We start from the raw sequence: 25,460 nt of genomic DNA, 5'->3' as shown, positions 1-25,460 counted from the left end.
CATTTCCGCTAAGGGTGAGCGAATATCTCAGCTGCGTTACAAGCGTCCGCGTATGAATAGGGTACACTTCTAACGTATCAGTGTAAATGTGGCTACTATCGTTGCCGCTTGCAATTTGTTGCATGCACACAGGTGCAGACGAGAAGAATCGAAAGGTGCCCTTTATGTTGTTGTTGTTGACCAATACCATTGTGAAGCCTACAAATAATAAAGCCGAGGCAAGCTGGTTGTAGCTTTTTCTTTTTTTTTTTCGTGGAAGTGCAGAAAGTGATGAAAGGAATGAAACGGGGCAGGTGCTTAAGAATGTTGGTTGCGTGTAGACCACTTGGTATGTTTTCAAGAGTCATTCGCGTAACATTCGACAGATGGTAAGCGCAATCATCATTAGCTAGACTTTGCACATGACATATCGCTGTGACAAGTGCAGGGTGTGATCATTACACGGCAAAGAAAAAAAATCGAATTTTGAAGACAAAATTCAGGGGTGCGATCATTACGCGAGTGCGATCATTATGCGAGTAAATACGGTACCGCAACCCTACTAAGTGGAGAACTCTGGACGACAAGCCAATTTGCTTCCGTTGCCTCTGCATTGGCCATGTCGCTCGCCAATGCCGCACCTTCTGGACGTCACCGTATTCGAGCTCCTTTTCCCCGTCTCCTCGCCCATATGCTGACCCGCGCCGTTACTAGCCTCGCTGTATACCTCCTACCTCAGGCGCATCCGTCGACCACAGTTGTCCTGCTCGCTCGCCGTCACCCCAACCACGCTGCTATTCATCACCGACCAATTATGGACCCTCCCGGATGGAAAACTAGACCATGCAGCTCCTGGGGGTAGTGCTGCATTATCTTCGTCATGTCAAAATCCTCCATTGACGCTCTTAACGAAACAGAACTTACTTGATGTTCACGATGACGGTGTCCCTTTGACGGCGTTAATAGATACTGGAGCCCAGGTGTCCATAATGAGTTTGTAAGCTCTGTCGTTGACAGAGGAAGGTCCTCATGCCTGCTACTACACGAGCAGTACGCGTGGCCGATGGTAGCATTGTTGACGTCACTGGAATGTGTACTTCCCGTATAAGTATCGCCGGCCGCCACATTCCTGTTCTTTTCACAGTGCTGACCAATTGTCCCCATGACCTAATCCTCGGACTCGACTTTCTTACGGCGCATTCAGCTTTGGTCGACTGTTCTGACGGTACCCTTTGCCTCGAACTTCCTCTACTCGCGCATATTCGTGCCGAACTGCCGAACAACTTTAGTATGACCGCCTTCGTCCACCTGCCGCCTAAAGCCTTTACTTTCGTCGATTTGCTATCATCTTTTCCTGTGCCCGATGGTGATTCCATCGCCACACCTCTTCCTGATGTTCTTTTAATGTGCAATATCACTGTGCCCCCCTCCATCGTCACCGTCGCCGATAACCGGACATGCCTCCCCGTCGTCAATTTTGGCCTGACAAAGGAAGTTCTACGTACCCCAAGGCATATCAGTTGCAACACTGCGTGCTATCGGAGATGACCACGTCACAACATTTTCCATAGGCGTCTGCTCAGGTTCTTCACCACGTCCATAGGATGCTATTTGCCCTGACAACATTTTGTCCCATGATTGCTGCGGACCTATTGCCTGAACAAGCAGCAGCTCTGTGTCGCCTTTTCGTTTCCTACCATGACATCTTCGACCTCAACAATCGCCAATTGGGCCAGACTTCAATTGTTAAGTATCACATAAATACTAGTGATGCCTGTCCTATTCATTGCCGGCCATATCGAGTTTATCCTTCAGAGAGTAAGGTTATTCAAGATGAAGGGAACAAGATGCTTGCAAAAGGTATTGTTGAACCTTCGTCGAGCCCTTGGGTGTCACCTGTGGTACTTGTTAAAAAGAAAGATGGTACATGGTGTTTCTGCGTAGATTACCGTCATCTAAACCACATTAGCAAGAAAGACGCTACCCCTTGCTTCTCATTGAAGACACCCTCGATTGTCTCCACGGTGCCAACTACTTTCAATCAATAGATCTACGGTCTGGTTGTAGGCAGATTTCTGTGGATGAAAAAGACCAAGACCGCGTTCATCACTCCTGATGGTCTATATCAATTCAAAGTTGTGCCGTTCGGTCTATGCAATGCCCCAGCAACGTTCGAACATATGATGGACTCTTTGCTTCAAGTGTTCAAATGGTCAACATGTCTCTGCTACCTAGACGGCGTTCTCGTATTTCTACCTACATTTGAGACACACCTTAAGCTCTTATCAGCTTTTCAAGTCTCCTGCATGGCTGGGCTGCAACTAAATTGATCGACATGTCATTTCGGTTGTCGGCAGATTACTGTGCTGGGCCACCTCGTCGACGCTTTCGGTCTTCAACCAGACCAGGAGAAAATTCGTGCTGTCAGTTCTTTTTCTGTATTTCCGTCCGTCTTAGACGCCTGAAGTTTTGTAGGACTCTGCTCCTACTTCCGATGCTTCGTTAAAGACTTCGCAGCGGCTGCCCAACCGCTTACTGATCTTCTGAAGGATGTGCCGTTTATGTGGGGCCCCGCTCAAACTGCCACATTTGCCCAGCTCACCAACATTCTCACCACGCCACCTATACTGGCCCACTTTGACCCGTCCTCTCCTACAGAGGTGCGTACCGATGCCAGTGGTCACGGTATCGGAGCTGTCTTAGCCCAGCGCCAACAGGGTCAAAATCGTGTTATCGCCTACGCTAGCTGCCTCCTCACAGCAGCGGAGTGCAGCTATTCGATTACAGACTGTGAATGCCTGGCTCTCGTCTGGGCGGTTCCCAAATTCCGCCCATACTTGTATGGCACGCACTCCTCTGTAATCACGGATCACCACGCACTCTGCTGGCTTTCCTCGCTCAAGGATCCTACCGGCCGGCTTGGTCGCTGGGCTCTGCGGCTGTAGGAATATTCCTATGCAGTAGTGTACAAGTCCGGCCAATTACATCAAGACGCAAACTGTTTATCACGCTATCCAATGGACGAACCACCCGCCGACCGTGACCCCGATGACGATGCTTGCATTTTCTCCGTTTCTTAGCTGCTACATGTTGCCAACAAGCAATGCCGTGATGCCACCTTGCGGGCCATCATTGATGGCTTGGGATCTTGTCTTTGGATTCGTCTCTTCACCTGTTTGTTCTCAGGGATGGTGTATTATACCGCTACAATGTACGCCCTCACGGTCCTGCCCTACTCCTTGTCATTCCTAAACACCTCCGGTCAGCTGTTCTCCAAGAACTTCACGATTTACCAACAGCTTGTCCCCTTGGTATCTCCCGCACCTACGACAGGATTCACCGACGCTTCTTTTAGCCAGGCCTTGCCCACTCCGTCTGGAAATACGTTACTGCGGGAGAAATGCCATCGCCGAAAAACATGATCGATGCTCCCAGCCGGGTGCCTTCAACTGCTCGACATCTTCGGAGTCGTTTTTTCGTGTTGGCTTGGACTTACTTGGCCCTTTCCCTCTATCCACATCTGGCAACAAGTGGGTCACTGTGGCGACAGATTACGCCATGCGCTACGCCATCACCAGAGCTCTTCCAATGAGCTGCACCACAGCTGTCGCCGATTTTCTTTTATGCGACGTGATTCTGCAGCATGGCGCTCCACACCAACTGCTCACTGACCGTGGTTGGACGTTTCTTTCTAAAGCCATCGCCGACATCCTGCAGTCCTACTCAACCAAGCACAAGATGACTACGTCTTACCATCAACAGACTAATGGTCTCACGGAGCGCCTGAATTGTACCCCAACTGACATGCCTGAAAAGTATGTCTCGTCCGACCATACTGATTGGGACCTTGCCCTACCCTATGTCATTTTTGCATATAATTCTTCGCGTAGAGACCATCAAGTATGCACCTGACGCCATCACCAGGGCAGCCCAAGCACGCGAAATTGCCCGTGCTCTCCTCCTGACCTCGAAAGAGAAGCAACGGCATTTGTACGATCGTCAACACAGAGGCGTCCACTTTTCGCCTGGACCTCTGGTACTTGCGTGGTCCCCGACTCGTCACGTTGGCCTGTCAGAAAAATTCCTGTCTCAGTACACAGGCCCATATCGAGTGCTGCGTACCGCGACTCCAGTAATCGCCCCAGTCAGTACCAGTGCCTCATCTGCCCCGAATTCCACTCACGTTGTGCATGTCATACGCCTCAAACCATATTACTCTCCTGTTATCACCGATATTTAGACGTACTGAGACTGTGCTTCCGCCGCCGGGGATAATGATACATGCATACTGCGTGTTCCTTGTGAACGATGCACGCAGGCGCCCTGACGAAGACGAAGAATGCTCTCTGGCTCTCGAGCTGTTGGCTGAACTGGCCAGCACTGCATTATCCTTTGTAAATATACTTTGTAAATAGTCTCCAGTTTTTAATACTGTGTTCACGTAACAATATCATCAGCAATCTCGAAGGTATAGTAACAGCAGTGGAACAATTCTATACTGACCTGTACAGTACCCAGAGGAGTGAGGATACCTCCATTTGAAGTATTAATGAACAGGATACAGAAACTCCTCCCATAACTAGCAATGAGATTACAAGGGCCTTGCAAGACATGAAACGGGGAAGAACGGCAGGAGAGGATGGAATAAGTCTATTTAATTAAAGATGGAGGATACATAATGCTTGGAAAACTGGTGGCTCTTTTGAAGTTTCCATCGACTGCAAGGGTCCCAGAAAACTGGAAGAATGCATACGTTATACTAATACACAAAAACGGGGACGTCAAAGAATTGAAAAATTATAGGCTCATTAGCTTACTCCCAGTATTACATAATATATTCACCAAGATAATTTGCAATAGAATAAGGGCAACAGTGGACTTTAGTCAACCAAGGGAACAGGCTGGCTTCAGGAAGGATTACTCTACAATGGATCACATCCATGTCATTAATCAGGTAATTGTGAAATCTGCAGAGTACTATCAGCCTCTTTATATGGCTTTCATGGATTACGAAAAGGTGTTTGATTCAGTAGAGTTACCAGCAGTCATAGAGGCAATACGTAATCGGGTACTACAGAATGTTTATGTAAATATTTTCGAAAATATCTTGAGAGATTCCACAGCTACCTTAATTCTATACAACAAAAGTAGGAAGATACCTATAAAGAAAGGGATCAGACAAGGAGACAATCTCTCCAATGCTATTCATTTCATTTCATTTCCTCAACGACCCCACGAAGGGGTATTACATAAAAGGTGGAATCAGCTAAAAAACATGAACAATGCCACATTTATATACAAAAAAGACGAGAATAAAGGGGGTTAATCGAGGGGCCCGATTTTTATTAGTCATATAAGAAGCCAACAAACACTGACACCAAAGACAACATAGGGGAGATTACTTGTGCTTAATAAATGAAATAAAGAAACAATAAATTAATGGAAATGAAAGTGGATGAAAAAACAACTTGCCGCATGTGAGGAATAATCCCGCAACCTTCGCATTTCACGTGCGATGCTCTACCAATTGAGCTTCCGCGGCGCCGTTTACTCATCCACTTTCTTGGGTATTTATGTTTCCTAGTAGAACCCTGGGAGTGTTAGCCAGCGCCACCACTCACAGACCTTGGCGGCGGATGTGGAACATCCTTTCTGCCACAGGCGTCTCGAGAACATGATCTTTTTTGGGTGAAGGCAACCGGCCAATAAACCCACAAATGCAACACTAAGGCATCGATGTTGCCGGATTCAAGCGGAACACCAGTGCTGACGTCACTACGCCGCAGTTTCCGGTCTCCGCTTGCATCGTCAGCGTCAGCAGCGTCGTGCTGTGTTCGAAGGGGGGAGGAGCAACAGCGCAATTTAAACCGGCGATTACGTCGCTCCCAAGTGAAAAATCCTGCCCAAAATTTTACCTGCGTGTTTTATAAGGTTCCCGCATCTGTATCTGAGCGTCTTATTGAACTCGACAGACTTCAGCTTCCCTTTAATGTCTTGGGGCTTGACATCAAAATGAGGTCAAGAATATTTGTTCCACGGGTTGGTTGGTTTACTAACTAGGTGAGTGAGAAATCCAAAGTTAGATCGATGAATTCGTTGGAGTAGCGAGAGCTAGATGTGAGGTTCGACCAGTCAATATCTGGACAGTTGAAGTCGCCCATAAAAAAATATATTAGCTTTTGGAAATTTGGCCCTAATGGGCACTGAGGTTATCGTGCAAATGAAAGATGAAGACATCACAGTTTTCTGGAGGTCTGTAAATAACACCTACTAATGAATTAGCTGAAGATGACTTAATGCAGATCCAGATTATTTCTAAGCAGTGAGGCATAAGGTGACTATGAATAAAGATGGCAATTTGCCGAGAAGAGCATGCGGCTGGTTTGGGCAGCCCTCTTGTGAACGCACTGTTGCTGCAACTTGCATATGCTTGTACATACACCTATGCTTCATTAATTCTGCGCAGTAGCATTTTGGTTGAGGTGCGGAGTAACCCCAAGAGTCCATGGAGCTTCTTAGCGATCGTCTCCTCACTATTAACATCATGACAGAAGAGGCAGGGCCTGTGGCAGCGGTAACAACCCCAACCGTTGTCCTGCCACATCCGAAAGATCCAGGAACGTCCTCCAGCTCTGATAACATCAATGTGGAAGATTGGATTGTAATATATGGGTGTGTGAGTACCCACAACGACGGGATGCAACCGTAATGTTGGCTGACCTGATGTTCTAATTGCAAGGCACGGTAAGGGTGTGGTTTGACAACCACGAAGATAAGCTTACGGTCTGGGAAATGTGCAAAGAGAAGCTGAAGGACTTGTTTGGTCATCCAATCGAGTGGAAGAACGCTGCTAAGAAGGACCTAGCGATTCGTGCGCAAACGTCTACAGAATCATACGTCACATCCAGGACATGCTTGCTCGGTTCCAAAAGGCTGACAGTGACATGTGCGAGTCGGACAAAGTAGGGCATGTTTTGAAGGTTATCACTGACGATGCTTTCAATCTTCTAATGTGCAACTGTGCAACAGCCAGCAATATTATCAAGGAGGGCCAACGCTTTAAGCAGGCAATGAGCCGCTGCATTGCAACGTCGTTCACCCGCTTGCCGAACACAGCTGCAACTTTCTGATGAGAGGACAGCAGAATGCAGCAACCACCCACTTTAGAAGATGTGACATGAATTGTTTGGTGTGAAATTGAAGCAATGTGCCCTGCTGCCCTTTATCCACGCATCAGTGATCCCAACAGCTTGTCTATGGTACCACTTGTTCAAGCAATAGTGCATAAAGAACTCCAAATGCCTCACAATCCCTCCACGTTGCCGATGGAGGAAGAGCCACCATGCTTGGAATGTGCACTGCTCATGCCAGCATCGCAGGGCACGTTACCATTGTTTTGTTTGCAGTTTTGGAACAGTGCCGTAATAACATTATCCTAGGATTAGACTTCTTATCTCATTCCGCCCTCTTTGACTGCGCGTCCGATGTGATTGAACTGCAACTACCGCAGAGCTGCGACATTCCACAAGAGACAACAGCGCTTAAGTTCCCTCAGTGACATCTGCCTGCCACTGCAAACCACCAAGTATGTTACTGCGACCTCATTTCCACCTGTTCCTGACGGCGTCTATGTGGTGTGCGAGTGCTCACGTAATGCTTGAAAGGAATGTTGCTCTTCTGCACACCTTACTGTTGTTGACAACCGGATAACACTCCCTCTCTTCAACATTACCTACTTCGCGCAGATTATTCTAAGACGCATGTCGCTGACCAATATCTCGCCTATCGATGATTGCGAGATATCAGTATTAGACGCAGAAGTTCCATCACCACCCGCAGGAAATTTCAATTAATCCAATCCTGCACCAGATGAACTAAGCAAGATGATTTCACCTGACCTTGTTCCTACGCAGGCTGCTGACATACGCCGTGCCGTGTCTTGGAGGCTTATTGTGACATTTTAAGCACGAAATACTTTCGGCTCCTGTTGTCGGCGACCTTTAAGTGACCTTGAGCCAAAAGCCAGAGCTTGGTTGGTTAGTTGGGGTTTAATGGCACAAAGGCAACTAAGGCCATGCTGCGCCAGTCACAAGACAAAAGGAAACGCAAGGTTAGAGCAGGTCAACCTGCACTGCATTATAGTTCGTGTAAATAACCAGTTGTCTCTAAAACGTGGAACAGGTTAGTAAATGGCATTAGCAGGTCATCTGCCAGTAATAGGGCAGGGTGTAAAGGTGTGTTTAAATTATATAGGTTGTGTAAAAGCTTCCGCCGCTGGGTTTCAAACTGTGGACATGTTATAAGGATATGTATTACTGTAAGGGGTTGATTGCATTTTTCGCAAGTCGGCGGGTTTTCTTTTCGGAGGAGAAAGTTGTGTGTTAAATGTGTATGTCCAATCCGAAGTTGGCACAGGATTACCTCATAGAACCGTTGCTGGTGAGTGCACGACTTTCACTCACCAATTACGGCTTTAGTAAGATGTAGCTTGTTGCTTAAGCAATGGTCCCATGTCTGTTGTGATTTGGCCATCAAGGCCTTCCTAATCGCCGTGATACTATCCCGATATGGAAGTGCCGTGTTTGTTATGTATTTGCGCGCTGCCATTGATGCACACCTATCCGGTGCTTCATTTCCCGGTATACCGACATGGCTTGGTACCCAGCAAAACCTAACTGACCGGCCGTATTTGTTTAATGTTACGATGTTTAAAATATCCTCTATCAGGGGTTCACATTCGGATTTCGCGTGTACAGCCTTCAGTGTGCTTAATGAATCAGTGTATATTACTGTGTTTTCGTGTTTGTCGGCTATGCTCTTTTTAACTACAGTCCATATTGCGTATACTTCGGCTGTGTAGACAGAGGCTTGTTGTGGTAATCGAATACTTGTTTCCCAATTTTCCGTTACGGCCCCCACACCCACGTGATCTTTTGTTTTAGAGCCATCAGTGTAATATTGCATGTTATTTTGATATTTGTCCTGAAGTGCACGAAATTCTTGTATAATGTGTTCGTGTGGGATGTCTCTTTTCTTTAGATGTGTTAACGTCCAATCACATAAGTGTGTGAAATCGTACCATGGGGCCAACCGTTGTGGTTTCTTGGCAACCTGGAGGACTTCGTGGGGAATGTCATAATCCCGACAGTATTGCTCATACCACAGGACAAGTGGCCTAATCGTGTTCGGTTTATTTGTGTAGTGTAAGCGTGTGTTGCATTGTGTGAGGATGTTGTAGCATATGTGTTGGGGTGATGACTGAATTCTGAATACGTAGGAAAAAGTGAGGAATGCTCTGCGCTGCAGTAAGGAGGGTTCATTACACTCGACATATAAACTTGGAATAGGTGAAGTTCGGTAGGCACCACTTGCCAGTCACAGTCCAAGGTTATGTACCGGATCAAGTCGTTGGATGTAGGACTGTCTGGCTGAGCCATAAACCACGGAGCCGTAGTCTAAAAGGCTACGCACAAGAGACCGGTAAACACGTAAAAGGCACGTTCGGTCGGAACCCCAGTGCTTATGAGACAAAATTTTAAGGATATTTAGAGCTTTATTTGCTTTAACCTTTAGTGCTTTTAGGTGAGTGAGGAAGTTAAGTTTGGTGTCAAAGGTTACTCCTAAAAACTTATGGTCGTTTCACCGGCAGTATGATGTCGTTCAATTTTAGGACTGGATCGCTGTGTAGCCCTCGTTTCTGAGAGAACAAAACAGTAACTGTTTTTCGTGTGGAGAAACGGAAACCATTTTTGTTAGCCCATTGTGTTAGTTTACTTATTGTCATTTGAAGCTGCCTTTTACAGGTTGGCAAATTTGAAGCGCGGCAAGCCACTTGGAGATCGTCTACGTAAACTGAGTGCATAAGAGACGACGGTATAATCTTATTAACTGAATTAATTTTTACTATAAACAGCGTCATGCTGAGAACGCAGCCTTGCGGAACGCCATTTTCCTGCGTAAATGTATTAGAATGAACTGTACCCAGACGTACCCGAAATGTTCTATTAGACATAAAATCAGTTAGGCAATTCAGCATTTTACCACGGATGCCGAGGTCTGCTAGGTCTCTTAAAATTCTATATCTCCATGTGGTATCATAGGCTTTTTCTAAATCGAAGAAAACTGCAAGACAGTGTTGTTTATGTAAAAATGCATACCAAATTTCATGTTCTAGACGGACAAGATGGTCAGTAGTTGAACAACCCTTTTTATATCCACACTGGTGGGGGTCTATGAGGTTTCTTGATTCTAAAATAAATGAGAGTCTTATATTTATAACGCTTTCATATGATTTTGCCAAACAGCTCGTGAGGGCAATAGGTCTGTAGCTGCTTGCGGATGTTGGGGATTTACCGGCTTTTAGAAATGGAACTACTATTGCTTTTTTCCACTCTTCGGGCATTATACCTGATTCCCAGATTATGTTGAAAAATTTAAGGAGAGCTTCTACAGATGCCTGCGATAGATGAGCCAGCATGGCGTAGTGAATACGGTCGTGTCCTGGCGCTGTGTTTTTTCCTGCAGAAAGGACTCTGTTTATTTCTTGTTGTGTGAGGGGGGAATTGTATGGTTCATTTAACGCGCCAGTAGTGGGCAGCTTCTGTTTTTCAGCAGACTGTTTGTACTGTAAAAATTCCTTTGTATAATTCCCTGAACTGGATACACCATGGAAATGTTCGCCAAGTATATCTGCCTGTTCTTGTATTGTTGTTTGTGTGTCCGGACTTGTAAGTAACGGTATTGTATAAGATGAGTAGTCTCCCCGAAACTTTCTAACCTGTTCCCACATGCGTTTAGATGTAACTGAACTGTTTATGGAAGATACGTATTTCTTCCACAATGATTTTTCTGCCTGCCTTCTGATAAATCGTGCTTTGGCTTTGGCCTGTTTAAAGCATAAAAGGTTGGTATAGGTGGGGTGTCTTCGTAACATACCCCAGGCCCTATTTTGAAGCTTTTTTGTTTCTGTGCACTCAGGAGTCCACCAGAGAAAACTTTTTTTGCACACAAGACTGGATGTTTGAGGTATTGCCCTTTCTGCCGCTGAAATTAAAACTTAAGTGAACTTCTCATTAATTTCATTTATATTGAGTTCATTTGAAAAGACTTCTTTAAGTTTTGCATGTTTCATAAAAAGGGGCCAGTCGGCAAGATGTATTTTCCAGTGACGTGGCTTAGAGTTTATGGTAATGGGGATGTTAGCTTGATAAATGCCGGCAAATGATCACTTCCATATGAAGTGTCCAGGACTTCCCACTTAAAATCGCTAAAAACAGACGGTGAGCAGAAGGCTAAATCTAGACAGCTAAATTTGCGTGAGCTTGGTGAGAAATATGTTGGTGAACCCGTGTTTAAAAGACATATGCTGTTAGACAAAATAAAATCTTCGATTACTTGCCCTCTTTGGTCTGTTCTATCGCTGCCCCAGAGGCTGCAATGGGCATTAAAATCTCCTACTAGAATAAAAGGCTCCGGCAACTGGTGTATTAGATTTTCCAGTTGTCTAGTAGTAAAATGACTATGGGGTGGGATGTAAAGTGAACAGATGGTGATGGTTTTATGCGATAGAATGGTGACGGCAACAGCCTCGAAAGAAGTATTCAGCTGAACATTTCGTGTAGGGGCGGGGAGAATGCTAGTGCCAAATGTGAGGATCACATGTTTGGTGGGTAGTTGTTCATTGTTCCTTTGGATTGTAATTCTTTGAACTTTAATGACATTTTGTTCTTGGAACCCCTCGATTAGTTCCTCGTCACTCAGGCTGAGAAAGTCTTCCTCAGAGATAACGCCCCTGCAAGTGTTTAATGAACGATGGGGAGAAATTGACACTTTGATTTCACCAATACTGGCGAGTTCGGACAGCTTTTGCACTTGTTCTTTCTTCTTCAATTCAATTAACAGGTCTCCGCTGGTCATTTTCGAGGCTTTGTAGTCTTTTCCAATTTTTTCTATGAGGCATTTCGCCACCAAGAAAGGCGACAGCTTACGCATACTTTGTGTTCCTTCACTATGCAAGACGTGGTAACGTGGAAAGTTGTCTAGGTCGGTTCGGAGGGTAAATTGAAAAGGTGCATCGGTGCGGCCTCTTTTCAGAGGCCGATCTGGAAGTTGCGGAAAAGCTTCTGCCATAATATGGTTTCAACATTCGGCGGTGGTGGTAGCCACCCACCACCGAGCCCAACAAGGGGACGCTACAGGTTGTGAGCAACCTGCACACGCCAGCCATGCACCGCCACTATAACCTAATGCATATAACCAAGACTGGATATACTACACACGGTTAACCTTTGCTGCCAGGAAATTCGGAAGTAAAAAGAAGTGATGAGAAGACAGGAAAGATGAAAAAAGCGAGAGAGAAAAACGAAGGTTGGAGAGGAAGACAGGAAAAGGCAACTGCCGATTTCCCCCGGGTGGGTCAGTCCGGGGGAGCCGTCTATGTGAAGCAGAGGCCAAAGAGGTGTGTTGCCTCCGCCGGGGGGCCTTAAAGGTCCAAACACCCGGCATCAGCTCAACCTCCAGGATCCCCCTTTCCCCAGACACGGCTAAGCCGCGCACGGCTACACACGGGAGGGTCCGACCCTCGTGTGCTCGGGTACGTGGTGTCGCAACACACCAAACGCCTGCTGACGCAGACGTCCCTGCGGGGTAGCCAGAGCTGCTATCTGGGCACTTGAAGGAGAAACATCCAGGCAACCAGTCAAAACTTAAGAAAATGCAGTCTCTGGCCCCTAACATTTTGTACAGGACCGCATTACATACTAGCTACTGCCCAAACAAGTTACAAGAAATATTGTTTTTCTTTCTAATGCTTGTTCACAGTATCACTCAAGCTGTAACTTCTAGTATGCTGAAGTGTTATCCGTCATTTCCAATAGTGACGTTCAAAAGGCAGATACAGGGAACCATATACTTCATTGTCCTCTTTTGGCACTGAGACAGGGTTGCTGTGCTCTTTTGAAGGCCAGCGGTGAGCAAGTGCTGCGGAGTAGGTTTTGTGTCGCCTTGAGAGATGGCACCACACTGCGTGGCACCTCTTTCTGGTGCTTTTCTTCTAGCTGGGCAGTGTGCTCCGTCTCCCTGGTGTCTTTCACTGCCTGTTGTGCTGCCTTCAGCCGGTTTTCTTGTTCTAGCTGGGCAGTATTCATATGGACCAGTGCACAGTATAGCGTGGTGCAGTGGGGTGTGCCGTTGCAAACATGCACTGCACCCATTTTAAGATAGTGGCTAGTATCATCTCCAACCAATCTGCTTTGCCGGTTGCCATTTCATGCTTACATCTACTCTAGATTATGGGAGAGCCAGCAATTTTTCCATCTTAATGGCTGTCCCTTAAGCCAAATGTCACTGGTCATTCACCATATACGTACCGGAGACGCAAATCTCATGCGCTGACATCCATACTGCATTTCACATGCTGAATGTTAAGTTATACAGCACGAGGAGAACAAAATTCTGACTAAAGGTATCCTTAATTCATCTAGTTCGTGGGTGACCCCAGTTGTCCTTGTTAAGAAGGATGGCAACTGGTGCTTTTCCTTCGATTACAGACATCTCAATAAGATCTTGTGCAAAGATGTCTACCCCCTGCCACATATTGATGACGCCTTGGATTACTTGGATGGAGAGAAGTACTTCTTATCCATAGATCTTCACTCTCAGTATTGGGAGGTATCTGTAAATGACATGGACCGTGAAAAGACCGCTTTTGTAACACTGGAGGTGCTTTATCAATTCAAGGTTGTGCCATTCGGCGTTTGTAATGCCCCGGCAACCTTAGAGCAAATGATGGACTCTCTACTTCGCAGCTATAAATGGTCCACTTGTCTAGTTAGACGATGCGACAGTTTTTTTGCCTACATTTGCGAGTCATCTTATGCGTCTGTCAGCCAGTCATTCTTGCTGTTTTCCGACGTGCTGGCCTTGAACTCAACCCGTCCAAGGGCCACTTTGGACGTCACCAGATTACTGTTCTCGGCCACTCTGTCAGTGCCACAGGAGTTCAGCCTGACCCTGGCAAGATTTGCGTCATACAAAACATTCCCATACCCACAGTAGATGTCGGAAGCTCTGTTGGACTATACTCCTATTTCTGTTGCTTCATCAAGAACTTTGGCGATACTGCTCACCCGCTCACTGACCTACTAAAAAAAAGATGTTTCCTTCTCATGGGGCCCTTTACACAAGCACGCCGACTGTCTCTTCCGTCACCCGGTCGACAGTCCAGACCATGATGCCCACGACACCGATGTTTGCATCCTAGCCCTCTCAGAATTGCATGACATTTGCAACAAACAATGTTGTGATGACTTTTTACCTCTCTTCCTTGATCGTGTAGCCTCTGTGCATCCTGAACCCGCTGCCAGTGCATTCATACTCCACGATGGCGCTCCTTACGAACGCAATTTTCGCCGTGACGGCCGGAACTGTTGCTTTTTCTACGCTGACATCTTTGGGTAGAAGTTCTTGAGCAGCTACATGATACACCCACCACCGGCCACCTCAGTGTCTCCCGTACCTATGACCGTGTACGACGCCACTTTTACTGGCCCAGCCTGTATCGCTCTGTGCACAGCTATGTTGCTGCCTGTGCACTCTGTCAGCGCCGCGAACGATCTGCTATATTACCCACTGGACATCTACATCCCATCAATGCCCCCTCCAAATCGTTCTTTCACGTCGGTGTCGATCTCAGAGACCCTTTTCTTATATTTAAAACCGGCAACAAGTGGGTCGCTGTCGCAACTGACTACACGACGCGTTACATCATCAGGTGAACATTGCAGACAAGCTGCGCTACGGACATTGCAGATTTCCTTCCAGTATGAATGAATGAATGAATGTGTGGTTTTTATTGGCGCAAGGGCCAGGTATGGCCAAAGAGCGCCATGCAAGTGGTAATGATTTCGCAGTGGAGTGATGGGTTCTATGGAGTTGATGTGACGTGGCTGTAAAGGGGCCTAAAATATAGTCGCTGTAAAGTGCGTAAAATGTACGTGTAATAAAATTATGGCGATGACAAATGACGCGTACTATGAGCATTGAGGTGCATTTAAAAATAATAATACAATCTTAAAAATTGCATAAGTTTCTAAAATTCACTAGAGCACCATGACCTCGTTAGAGCCCTTGCGACACAAGGGCCTGGAGGCATGTGCTATATAAAACAACTATCACACGGCATCCTCTGGAAAGAGGATGCGCTACGAATTTATTGGGCTCATAACATGTAGGACAACCTCATTTAAAAAATTGAGGACTACATTGGTGTTGAAGAATGGTTCCTTACCAAGAAACATAGCTGGGTGAAGAGGTTTGCAATAACGGTATGCAAGAGGAAAATGTTTCTTTCAGATTCGGCTTTGCGACACTCCAAGAGGACGTGGAGGACGGTCAGCCTCTCACCACATCGACCACAGGTTGGCGGTTCATCTCCAGTAAGCAGAAAATTGTGAGTGCCAAATGTGTGCCCTATTCTGAGGCGGCAGAAAAGGACATCTGTTCGCCGTGATTTTGTTGGGGAGGGCCAAACACCTAACTGTGGCTTTATAATGTGTAGTTTATTATTTATTTCTGCGTTCCACATGAGTTGCCAGTGTTGTCGCAGTTTCGTGCGCAAGAAAGGCTTCAGATCTGTGACAGGAACAGCAGCCGTAGGAAAAGTGTGTAGTGATGTGAGTGATCTGGCCATTTTATCAGCCAGTACATTACCCTCGATACCTCTATGGCCAGGTACCCAGCATATCACTACATGTATATGTGATAGATAAATACTGCATAAGAGGGAGTAAAGTTCAATGAAAACAGGATTTTTAAGCTTTTGTAATGAAATTAATGCTTTTACGAGACTTAGCGAGTCTGTGTAGACAATTGCTCTGTCGAGTTTTAATTTCTGTATATGTTTTACTGCAGTCAGTACTGCATAGGTTTCTGCAGTAAAGATACTTGTTTGCGGGTTCAATAAGTCAGATTTAGAAAGAGAGGGACCAACAGCAGCATAAGATACACCAGCATGTGATTTTGACGCGTCTGTGTAGTATTCGGAGCAGCTGTACTTCGATTGAAGTTCACGGAAATGCATAGCGATTTCGAGGTCAGGTGCGTGCTTTGTGACCTCTACAAACGATACATCACAGTCTATCACCTGCCACTCCCAGGGCGGTAATAGCTTAGCTGGAGGCATTAGGCGATGTTCGAGAACAGGGACATCCATTTCCGTGCTAAGTGGGCTTGGTGACACCGCTGGCAGACGGATGCTTATGCCAATTCTTTTTGTCAAGATTGCTTGGTGGGCGCATTTCGCCGTAGGATCGAGGGACCCTGCCGTGGAAATGGCTTCCTCTGAAGAACATGCGCCAGCCGACAGGATCATCGCGGCATCGTCAAGCAACCTTCAAGATCCGACGCCCTATGTGCACCAGGTGTGTCATCTTATCAACTCGGTGACATTATCGGATACTGGCGAATTCAAGTATAAATACCGGAGCCTGTTGGAAGATTCTTTCAGTGGGCTTGGTGACACCGCTGGCAGACGGATGCTTATCCCAATTCTTTTTGTCGAGGTTGGTGACAAATATTTAATTTCTTCTATTAGAGACGATTCAGTCACATTGACGGTGTTGCCAAGCCCCCAGTGTTTGCTCTGTTTATTGTTTGATTGCGTGCATGTGATCAGATTGTTGCTAGTAACCTCCGGCGATATAGAACTAAACCCTGGTCCTTCTGATTCTGAGTCCGAGACGCACTTAAACAGTGAATTACTCAAAAAAATTTTGAAAGAGCAAACCAAGACAAATAAGACTCTAGTCGCACTGACTACAAACTTGAAACAGGTTGAATCAATGGTCGAAGGTATTCAAGCTAAGATTACAACTATTGAGCAAGAACTTTGCCGAATCGAGAAAAGCGAGCAAAGGTTGGAGAAGTGTGATGAAGCTTGCAGAAACACTACCAAACTAGTTCTTGAGTTAACTGCAAAGGTCGAAGACCTCGAAAATAGAAGTCGGCGTAACAACATTTTGGTTTATGGCGTAAAAGAAAAAGAGGGAGAAGACTCAAAAGAACTGGAACGGAAAGTAAACGAAGAAATTTTCAAGAACATCCTTGGTTTTGAAATCAATTCCATAGAGCGCATCCACAGAATTGGCGCCAAAAACGCACAGCGCCCGTGTCCTATCATTCTGAGGTTTTATAACTACATCGACAAAACTAAGGTTCTGTCTTCCTGCTTCAAATTAAACGGTACGGAAATAGCCATTTCGGAGGACTTTTCTAAAAAGATTCACAATATATGTGTGAAATTATGGCGGTCTGCCACTGAAACAAAGGACAGTGGTTCTAAAGTTTCCCTCGTTTTTGATAAGCTGAAAGTCGATGGCAAGCTGTATGTATGGGACACACTTAGAAATTGCAGAGTAGAGTTATCCCAATCCACTGCGTCTGCGAAATCCCAACAGTTGCCTTCTCAGTCCACTCGTGCGACCACCCGTCAGAGTGCTAAGAAATGACAAGTGTCTAGCAAGATGCTCCGGCTTGTTTCACTCAATCCCCGCAGTGTTCTTAATAAGGTACAGTTACTTGAAGATGTAATTTTGACTTATCAGCCCCATGTTTTAGTGATTACAGAAACCTGGCTACATTCAGATGTGCAAAATACTGAAATAGTTCCATCTCCCTACACGCTAATCCATAGAGACAGAGGATCACGTGGTGGCGGAGTTGCAATCGCGATAAAAAACAACATTAAATTTACTTGCTTAGATGGTATCAACAATCACGAGAGCATATGGTGCAAATTGAAATTTTTCGATAAGAATATAACTTTGGGTGCTGTCTATCGTCCTCCGAATGCTCCCCCTGAGTATATAGAAGCACTATATGATTACTTGCTGCGAATTACCAATTCACGTTCAAACATCCTCATCACTGGCGATTTCAACTTACCCGGCATTAATTGGTCCAGTCTTTCCCATGACGGCAAGGATTCTAAAAATGCTGAGCCTCTACTACTAACTGCGTTTACCTTTTCCTTAAACCAACTTGTTTCCGAAACTACCAGGATTTCCAATTCTTCTTCTATTTTTGACCTTGCGTTTGCAAGCAGTTCGCTCCCAAACTGCTCTGTTAGTATCAGAGATGGGATATCTGATCATAAGTTACTCGTGTTAACATGTCCTATTTCTGGCTCACGATCACCCGTCAAGCATTCTGACATTTTTATCAGGGACTACACGCATGCGGATGACGATGCAGTAGTCAGCTATATGGAATCCATGTTCCCATATTTTAATGAAATAAGAGATGTTAAGGAGTTATGGTCATGTTTTAAAGAAATGATACTTCATTGTGAGCGCAGTTATGTGCCTTTAAAAATGAAACGTGTCAACAGGGACTACCCATGGATGAATCGTGATTTGATTAATCTAAAACGCAAGATTAAACGCTGTCGCAAACGTGGTGACAAACAACAGCTTCCAAGTCTTGTACAAACATTTTAGGAAAAAGTGCACGCAGCAAGAAACCAATTTTTTTCCTGCACTCTGTCCTCTTTCATGTTAGAACAACCCAAAAAATTTTGCCGTTATTTGTCTAAAGATAAAAGTGGTATCACAGAAATAAAAGAATCGGGCGTAATCATCGATGACCCCTCCATAATTTCTGAAAAATTCAACGCATTATTCCAGTCCGTTTTCACGCTGACGGCGTCACACGCACGTTTGCCATCTTATGCACTTCTTGAACCAATGCCTGAAGTAAACTTAAGCAAAGAGGGCATTCTTCACCTTTTGCGTACACTTGATATAAAAAAATCCCCCGGCCCTGACGAAATATCAAACGTTTTTCTTAACAGATATGCGACCTGGGTAGCAGAATATTTTTATAAAATATATACAGTCTCGTTAGAATCTTGTGTGATACCCGATGACTGGCGCTCTGCAAGGATAGTCCCAATTTACAAGACTGGATCCCCATTAGAATTAAACAACTACAGACCAGTTTCCCTAACATCCACAATTTGTAAGATGTTAGAACATATTACATTTAAGGCGATTATGATACATCTAGAAAATAACCAACTGCTTCATGACAATCAACATGGCTTTAGGTCCGGTCTGTCCGCTGCAACTCAGCTAGCCGAGATAACCGATGATTTTGTAAATTCCCTAAATTTGAAGGGTCAGACTGACGCAGTGTCTTTAGATTTTTCAAAAGCGTTCGACGTTGTTCCACATGATGATTTAGTAACTAAACTGCATGCTATTGGTATTGAAGACAACATTGTTCGCTGGATAGCATGTGACTTAGCTTCAAGGAAACAATACGTGGCCATTAACAACTGCATCTCTGATACACTAGATGTACATTCAGGAGTACCACAAGGGTCGGTGCTCGGTCCATTGTTGTTTCTGGTCTATATCAACGATATCTATTTTTCAGTGCAACCTCCTGTAAAGATCCGACTGTTTGCGGACGATTGTGTCGTTTATTACAGCATAAATCAACACGCTGATCAAGTCAGACTAAATGATGCATTGCATTCAATCAGTGCATGGTGTGATAAATGGGGCTTGAAACTCAATACTTCGAAAACGGCAAGCATAACATTTAGTAACAAAAAAGAACCTTTACAATTTGCTTACACCATTAAAAATGCTTATATTGAAAAAACTAACCAGGTGAAGTATTTGGGTGTTACACTCAAGTAATTTGAGTTGGGAACCCCATATAGATAATGTTTGCAGTAACGCACTGAAAAAGCTGGCATTTTTAAAACGAAAACTACGTCATGCGTCACCTGCTGTAAAGTTAACAGCATACAAAGCTCTCATTAGGCCAAAATTTGAATATGCGGACCTAATCTGGAGTCCGTATCAGCAATATTTAATTAAAAAAATAGAAAGGGTGCAGAACATGGCCTTGAGGTTCATCTATTCTACCTATTCGCGCTTTTCGAGCGTATCAGTTCTTCGCGATAAAGCGAAGGTGAAAAAACTCGATCATCGCAGAATGGTATCCAGATTAAAATTTATCTATCAACTTTACCACGGTCACTTTAACATACAGCGTGAACGTCACATAACCGAGCCGTCAATACACTTTGCCCGTACACAACACAACAAAACAGTTAGGCAACCATACAGTCACCTTAGCATGCATCAATATTCCCTGTTTCCTCATGCTATTTCATTGTGGAATAAATTACCACAAGAAATAGTTAGCGCTAATACCACACAATCGTTCGTTCATCTTGTGAATGGTTTTTCTTTTGATTAATAGCATGCCCATAGGGAAAGCAATTAATTAATCATTGTCTGTGTTTTGTAATAAAATTAGGTGAAAATGCTGAATTGAGTGACCTGTTGTGTGTACATGGTTTGTCAGTACTTGTTGTTGAGTTGCAAACTACAACTGTTGTTCCTATATCGTATTTCTGTTGATAAGTCTAAATTTCAAAGGCTGATGTTCCTGTATATTATATTTTATATATCTTTATTATTGTTCTGTATTCTATTTTTTTTATTATTATTTCCAGCCTTGTTTTGTTACTATTGATGTAACCACTCCTGCTTGGGCCCGAATAGAGCCTGCAGTATTTGTAAATAAATAAAAATAAAAGTGCTCTTGCACGCAGTGAGAAAGGAAGTCTCATAGAGGGTTTATTATGAAAAAGTGTTTCACACGTCAAGTCATTAACAGTTTTGAAACACGGATGTTCTTTATTGGAGCGCACATTGAGAAAATGGGTAAAGCTGATGTACATTCTCTGTAGATGTGACCATTCGTCTGACTCTGCATGTAGACTTTCCACCGGGCTTGTTCTAAATGCGCCAGTGGCCAGGCGGATACCCAGATGATGAACGGAGTCTAACATCTTTAGCGCACTCGGTGCAGCAGAGTGATATACTACGGCACCATAATATAATCGTGATCTAACTAGGCTCCTGTAAAGATTTAGGAGGCACCTCCTGTCACTACTCCATGTAGTGTGGGATAGAACTTTAAGTAAGTTCATGGTTTTTAGACATTTTTCTTTAAGATATTTTATGTGTGAAATGAAAGTGTGCCTGGAGTCGAGAATAACACCTAGAAATTTGTGCTCTCTCTTGAAGGGAATTTGTTGTGCACCCAGTTCTACACAGGGATCAGGTACCAGGCCTCTCTTTCTTGTGAAGAGAACACAAGAGCTTTTGTGCGGGTTGATTTTAAATCCATTTTGGTCTGCCCACTTGGACACCTTGTTTAAGCCCTGCTGTACCTGTCTTTCACACACTGTAAGGTTGCATGATTTGAAACCTATCTGTATATCATCTACGTAGACGGAATAAAAAATGGCCGCTGGCAGTGAAGGACGAAGTGTGTTCATTTTAACGATAAAGAGAGTGCAACTGAGTACTCCTCCCTGGGGCACACCTGTTTCCTGTATAAAAGGTCGCGACAATACGTTGCCGATTTTCACGCGGAAGCTACGATCCGACAAATAGCTTTCAATTATGTTCAGCATATTTTCACGGATGCCCATCTCCGACAGGTCTCGCAAGATCCCGTAACGCCATGCCGTGTCATACGCTTTTTCCATGTCAAGGAATATTGATAGGAAATACTGTCCATGTATAAATGCATCGCGGATATTTTCTTCAATGCGCACCAGATGATCGGTTGTCGACCACCCTTCTCTGAATCCACACTGATAAGGATCGAGCATATTGTTGAGCTCAAGGAAATGTGTAAGTCTGCGATTTAACATTTTTTCAAAAATCTTACACATACAATTTGTTAGTGCTATCGGACGATAACTTGATGCCAAGGAAGGGTCTTTTCCCTGCTTTAGAACAGGAACTGCAATCGCTTCTTTCCATGTGGATGGGAGGTATGCCGAAGCCCAAATAGTATTGAATAGTGTAAGAAGTGTAACTTGTGCGTCAGTATGTAGGTTTCTGATCATGTCATACATGACTCTGTCATGTATGACATGATAGAGTCATGTCATCATAGAGTCAGAGTCACAGGGTTCTCCTGCCTTGGGACTTTACTTTCTTAAAGTTGACAAGACTTTCTGCAGTGGGCGAAGCGCGTAGCAACCCCCACGCTTTGTTCTGATTCCTACGTGCGATTCTGCATTCATCGTTCCACCACGGGACATGCCGTTTGCATGCCGAGCCACTTACTTCACGTATGCATTTAGATGCGGCATCTATTATGAAGGCTGTGAAGTACTCCACAGCAGCATCGATTTCTAAAGAAGACATGTCATCCCATGATATACTAGTTAAGTTTCGGAATTTCTCCCAGTCTGCTGTGTCAGTCTTCCACCTAGGCACCTGTGGTGGATATTCGTTTTCTTTAAGTGTTCTTAATAGTATGGGGAAGTGGTCGCTTCCGTAAGGATTGTTTGTAACTTCCCATTCGAGTTCAGGCAGTATGGACGGGGAAACTATGCTCAGATCAATTGAAGAAAAGGTATTGTTTGCAAGACAGTAATAAGTGGGTTTCTTCTTATTCAGAAGGCACGCACCAGAAGAAAAAAGGAACTGTTCAACAAGACGACGTCGTGCATCTATACGAGAGTCGCCCCACAGGGAGCTGTGCGCATTGAAATCGCCAAGAACAACATAAGGTTCTGGCAATTGATCTATAAAGGATTGGAATTCATGTTTCGTTAATTTGTAGTGTGGGGGTATGTAAAGTGAGCAAATGGCGACGAGTTTATTTAGAAGAACAGCTCGAACCGCCACTGCTTCAAGGGGCGTTTGTAGCTGTAAACGCTGACAGGAAATACTTTTATGAATAAGAATGGCAACACCGCCTGATGATACGACAGCATCATCGCGATCTTTGCGGAACTTGACATACGGTCGGAGAAAGTTTGTGTGTTGTGGTTTTAAGTGTGTTTCCTGCAGACACAGCACTTTTGGACTGTGTTTTTGGATAAGCTCTTGCAAGTCATCAAGGTTCCTAGGAAGACCTCTAACGTTCCATTGAATAATTTGTGTATCCATATTGAAAGTAAATAAGTGCTGTGTGTATGGAAACGGAGGTGATGCCTTAGGTTACAGAGCTCTTTCGACGCCCTGTAACGGGGGTTCTGCCCTTTCTGGAGTTCGAGGGAGCCTCGCCGCTCCTTAGGCGTTTGGTGCGCCTTGAGGACAGCTGTAGTGTCCATTGCCTCTTGTGAGGCGCCGGACACGTGCTCTTGCGAGCGAGAAGTTACAAGAGAGAGTCCTGCCTTGGAGGGCAAGAACCCTGCGCCCACCAGCCCGGGGGTCGATGGGGCACCTTGCGGGATTTGGATGCGCCGGCTGTTGCCAGCGCTGGAAGGGGCCGGGGGGGGGGTTGGGGCAGCCTCGGCTGCGCCCACCTTCGCGGTCGATGGTCCCCTCTGCTGTGTTGACGGAGCAGCGCTAGCTGCAACTGCCGCGGGGGCAGATGGCGTAACTGCCGACTCACTGCCTGTGGGTCGGACAGCTGCCGGAGGCTGTTGTGACGCTGCCCCCTTACGCGCCACATCGGCAAAGCTGCTCTTAGACAGGTATGACACTCGCCTACGTGCCTCTTTGAAAGATATGTTTTCTTTGACTTTGATTGTCACAATCTCCTTTTCTCTTTTCCATAACGGGCAGGACTGCGAGTATGCGGCATGCTCGCCATCACAGTTGACACAATGTGGAGTGTTCTGGCATGTTTCGGAGGAATGTTCAGTGTCACTGCACTTGGCACATGTCAGCCGGCCTCGACAGTTCTGTGAACTGTGGCCGAACCTTTGGCACTTAAAGCATCTAAGAGGATTGGGCACGTATGGCCTAACACGAAGTTTGATATAACTGGCCTCGATGGACTCGGGGAGGACACTTGAACCGAAAGTGAGTATCAGGTGTTTTGTTTGGATTTCTTTTCCATCTCGCCTCATCTTAATTCTTTTGACATTTATAACATTCTGTTTGCTGAAGCCCTCCAAGAGCTCAGCCTCAGTGAGCTCCAGCAAATCATCGTCCGAGACAATGCCGCGTGAGGTGTTCATCGTGCGGTGTGGGGTTACTACTACTTGGGTGTCCCCAAATGATACTAGCTGAGGCAGTCAGTTTCTCAAATTGCTTTTGATCACGGAGCTCCAGGAGGAGGTCACCGCTAGCCATCCTCGACACCTTATATCCTGGACCAAAAAGTTCAGTAAGAGACTTAGATACAAGGAAGGGGGAGATTGTTCGCACTTGTTTAGCTGGTTTTTCTGCGTGTATCACATGAAAACGAGGAAAATTGTGGACTTGGCGTCCGAAAAACTGAAAGATCTCTTCGGTGCACCCTCGTTTCTGAGGGCGATCAGGGAGTTTAGGAAAAGCGTTTTCCATGAGTACAGTTGGGTTTTTGGCCGCGATGCCGACCACCCACCATGGAGCCCAACAGGGGGACGTGACAGGAGTTCCTGCTAGAGAAACCCTGCCAACGCCAGCCGTACATCGCTGCTATAACCAAATACAGCATAACCTAGGCTGGCTAGCTACACAAGGTTAACCCTTGCCGCCGGGAAACTAGGAAGTGAGGAAAAGTGATGAGAAGACAGGAAAGATGAAAAAGGCGAGAGAGAAAGACGAAGATTGGAGAGGAGGACAGGAAAAGGCGACTGCCGATTTCCCCCGGGTGGATCAGTCCGGGGGTGCCGTCTACGTGAAGCAGAGGCCAAAGAGGTGTGTTGCCTCCGCCAAGGGGCCTTAAAGGTCCGAACACCCGGCATCGTCTCAACCTCCAGGATCCTCTTTTCCCCGGACACGGCTAAGCCGCGCACGGCTACACGCGGGAGGGGCCAACCCTTGTTTGCTCGGGTACGTGGTGTCGCAACACACCAAACGCTTGCTGACGCAGACGCCCCTGCGGGGTTCCAGTATGAAGTCATACTGTGTCACAGCACACCGAGGCAGCTGCTCACTGATTGCGGCCGCACTTTCTTGTTCTGCGTTGAAGATCTTCTTCGTTCCTGTTCTGCCGTGCACAAACTATCCACCGCATATCACCTGGAGACCAATGAACTTAACGAGCAGCTCAACTAGATGTTGACGGAGATGCTATCCCTGTACGCTTCTTCGGACCACAATGACTGGATGATACGTTACCATACATAACCTTTGCATATCAGTCGTTCTGTCACGAGACCGCTGGTTTTTCTTTGTTTTACTTGCTGTTTGGCCGCCACCTAACTTTGCGCTTTGACGCACTCCTTCCAACCTGCTTTACTTACAGCCCCCCATTCCCCTGTGTGGTTAGCCACCACACCGATTAAGACCAAGCTGTCAGAAGAATCTGCAATTTTTTATTCCCAAGTCGTCAATGCACAAAAGCCTGGTGGTATTCAATAACCTCTAAAAATTTCTCATGTTTCAAGAATGGCAAGCCTCTAATGGATGGTGACAAGTCTTGTGTAATGAGTCGCTGACCTTGAGCAGTATTTATGACAAAACAATGTAGAAATAAAAGTAATTCCGAACACACATGGA

The 25,460-nt window shown here is 45.5% G+C and overlaps 1 protein-coding gene across 5 annotated transcripts in view; it reads right to left on the bottom strand.

Annotated features, from left to right (window-relative positions):
* Positions 1 to 25,460, bottom strand: part of Unc-115a (actin binding LIM protein Uncoordinated 115a) — a 593,933-nt gene that overhangs the window by 52,634 nt on the left and 515,839 nt on the right. The window lies entirely within an intron of this gene.

The sequence above is a fragment of the Dermacentor variabilis genome, unplaced genomic scaffold (genome assembly GCF_050947875.1).
Source record: "Dermacentor variabilis isolate Ectoservices unplaced genomic scaffold, ASM5094787v1 scaffold_12, whole genome shotgun sequence".
NCBI lineage: Eukaryota > Metazoa > Arthropoda > Arachnida > Ixodida > Ixodidae > Dermacentor > Dermacentor variabilis.
Note: the sequence above shows the minus strand (reverse complement) of the source record. Positions and strands in the feature narration are given on the sequence as shown.